This window comes from Mauremys mutica, unplaced genomic scaffold, assembly GCF_020497125.1.
Source record: "Mauremys mutica isolate MM-2020 ecotype Southern unplaced genomic scaffold, ASM2049712v1 Super-Scaffold_100190, whole genome shotgun sequence".
NCBI classification, from domain to species: Eukaryota; Metazoa; Chordata; order Testudines; family Geoemydidae; genus Mauremys; species Mauremys mutica.
Genome location: NW_025423283.1, coordinates 36160 through 39487, shown reverse-complemented (window position 1 = coordinate 39487; position 3328 = coordinate 36160). Strand labels below are relative to the sequence as shown.

General features: G+C 38.0%; 1 long non-coding RNA gene across 1 annotated transcript; it reads right to left on the bottom strand.

The window, feature by feature from the left end:
* Positions 1-351: 351 nt before the first annotated feature.
* Positions 352-2383, bottom strand: LOC123359827. Its single transcript, XR_006575923.1, has 2 exons — positions 2299-2383; positions 352-781 (listed from the first exon to the last, which is right to left on the bottom strand). It is a non-coding gene; the product is annotated as an uncharacterized LOC123359827 (long non-coding RNA).
* Between the last annotated feature and the right edge of the window lie 945 nt (positions 2384-3328).

Here is a 3328-nt window from a genome sequence, read left to right as displayed (position 1 = left end):
ACGCACCGTCACCTAGAGTGGAGCACCCACAGGGACAGCACTCGAAGAAGAAACAGCAGATCTCAATTCCATGTGGAACTCAAAGGATGATGGCTTCACATAGTGGTGGTGCTTGGTGAGAGGATCAGGACAGTAGTTACTTTCAGGGTTTGAAAACCTAACATGTCAATCCAAAATTTTCAGAATATAATCAGAAGATTTATACATGAGTGCTTCTTACTGATGCACATGTAACTGTTTAGTTGATATCAATAACCTTACTTGCAGATGAAAATCTTCAGCAGCTTTATGGTAAGAGCAGCAATTAGATACACATCGTAGGAACCAAAACCAATACATAATAAGAATTTGCTAATAAAATGTCATTTTAATAACTTTTTACAAGGAATCCGGCTATACACTTTAGAAAAATAAACATTAAAAAAAGACACTTTGTGGCTTCCAATACAATCCTGCAGGCACACTTAAATTATGGTTAACAGTTATTCCCCATAAGTATGTAAAACATTGTTGTGAGTGAATAGCGACTTCCTATAAAAGTATAAATGTACTAAAATTTAATAAACCGATTACATAAAAATCTGATGCAAAAACATTGCATAGACACTAAAACCCCTTTATTCAACTGCACATAAGTGTTGGATTTCGTACTGCTCGGAAACACAAGAATACAAAAACATCCACTTCAGAAGGAAGCAGCATCCTGGGGTTTTCGGTCCCAGATCTGAGAAGCGCTCTGATCACTTTATGTTTCTCTGGTGAGGTGGTCCTGGAGAGTTTCCTAAATTTAAATAAAACAACCAATGAATACTGGCAACCTATTAGTATTTACATTACCAATTGTCACAGTACAGTTGTGCATTATTTTCCGTGGTGATGTTTGCTTACCACCATGAATTTCATGTTGGCTTTGGTGAAAGAGAGAATCTCTTCCACAATCCACTTAGGAACAATACGCACAAGGGACTAAATGGCCTACTAACCGGGAGATCTGGATTCAAGACTAGGTTCCTTTCACAAGCAGCAATGAGCTTGACTGTCTGGTCCTAATCTGATACCTTTTACCAGCAACAAAGTGTGATCTCACAGTTTATTTCAGGCTGATGTGTACATGTTAAAGTTTACTGGAAACTAGAAACCATTTTATTCACAACATTGAGAGATTTTGCTGTGACCTTTTCAAACTATCTCCCACATAAACTAAAAGTATGATTAATAATTAAAGCAGCATTTCTGAGCCTTCTTCCAATGATAGCCACTTCTCTGAAAAGTGTCACTGATTATGCCAAGGTTAGGTAGTAAACTGTTAAACAAAACATTTGATTCTGTGAGGTGCTATCAAGTTTCGATCACAACATATCTGGGTTACCTATTCTGCTACAAGGAACTTCAATAATTATGAAAACCACAGTTTTCAAATTCATGGCAACAAACTATGGTTGAAATCCTGGCCCAACTGAAGTCAATGTCAAATTCCCATTAACTTCAATGAGGCCAGGATTTCACCCTCGATATATAAAATACATCACCTTCAATTATAATATTTTTTTTCATCTTAATTGGCCTCACGAAAGTGCTTTGTAAAACTCGGAATTAGAAGCTGGTATTAAAATGACCATGTCACTAAAGGTAGGAGCCATTATACACAGTTAATAGCAAACACAGAGTGACATTGTTTAGCTTCTAATAACTGGTAAATTACATGATAGCGAGCCCACACTGGGTTTTCCTATTCAAAAAACTTTTTGTTTAGACATTTAAGCTATTTAGACTGAGGTTAAAAAGAAAAATGGTTGAAATAGAAAACTGAACCAAAAAAAAGTTTCAGTTCATGAATATTTTCAAGATTGACTTTTTGTCCTGAATCTAGATGGAAAAAAATTAGAATTCTTAAGCATATTTGAATATTCCATTCCCTACCCACCTATCTGAATAGCTTTTTAGAGATCTGGTGGGAATGAAGCAACTTCCATTTAAACCCTCCTCTTACATGCTTAATGTCTGACAGTATAAGAACACAGAAAAGAAGACCTTTTTATCGTTGAACAGCTCCAGTTAAGAAATCATTTGTCGAAGTGTCATGCTTTGAACCTTTTAAGATACAATCCGTGAAAGCAGTAAAGCTTCACTTCAAAAGATATACAGTTTAATCTCCCCTCCCACCATGACAAATGCAAAGTTGTTCCTTTTTAAAATGTTCTTCACATTTTGTGACTATTAAGGACAATATGTAGCCGGGTTTTGAAAAAAGAAGACGAGACTTTAGAAAAGTCTGAAGGGTGATAAGGTTCAATTTACCTGTTTGTGCACCTCCTAATCTCTGCTGGATAACCTCTAAGCGATGGATGTATTCAGTTAATGACCGTTCGGGATCTTGAGTAGACACCAGTGAGTTCTCCGAAACTGAACTTGTGGATGGATGTAATCTTAAAAAGAAAAGAAAAACATTAATCTTCTTCCTTTGTAAAGCTCACAATATACACACCGAGAAGGTGAGCTTGTCATTATCTTTTACTGATCAACTTTTGTTGGAGAAAGTGACACGTTTTCGAACTACTCAGAACTCTTCTTCAGGTCCTAAAGAAGAATTTTGTGTAGCTTGAAAGCTTGTCTGTTTCATCCACAGAAGTTGATCCAATAACATATTACCTCACCCACCTTGTCTAATAGCCTGGGACCAACATGTCTATACCACACTGCAATATACACACAGCTAAGGCCAGCCTAAATGTCCTCATGTAGTTAATAATTCAGAGTAAGGGAAACTGGAATTTCAAAAAGTGTTTCTGTACCTCTCAAACCCCATTTTGTGTAAAAAAGTGACGAATGAGGATGAGTGGTGTAATATTTGAGATGGAGTGTGAAAGAAAATAATATTCTTGTTAAGGGCTGGAAACCTGAGTCTCAGCCCTGCTGATATCTAAGGCCTTGTCTACACTATCGGGGTAAGATGACCTAAGTTAAGCTACTCCAGCTAGGTGAATAACTTAGATCAATTTACCGTATGTATTCACTACACTCCGTCGACGGGAGATGCTCTCCGGTCGACTTACCTTACTCTTCTCGGGGAGCTGGAGTACCAGAGTCAACTGGAGAGCGCTCTGCTGTCAATTTAGCAGGTCTTCACTAAATTGATGGCAGAATTTACTAAACTGACACCCGCTGCATCGATTGCAGCAGCGTGGATCTCCCTGGTAGTAAAAAGCCCTAAGAGGTAGCCGCCTAGTGGAAGCAGTTGGCAGGAAACAGCTGTAGAAGGCGGCCCAGGTGTTAAATCTTTTGTTCTGAGAAGTGGTGGGGAGAGCAGAGATGGAGTTCTGCAAGTTCT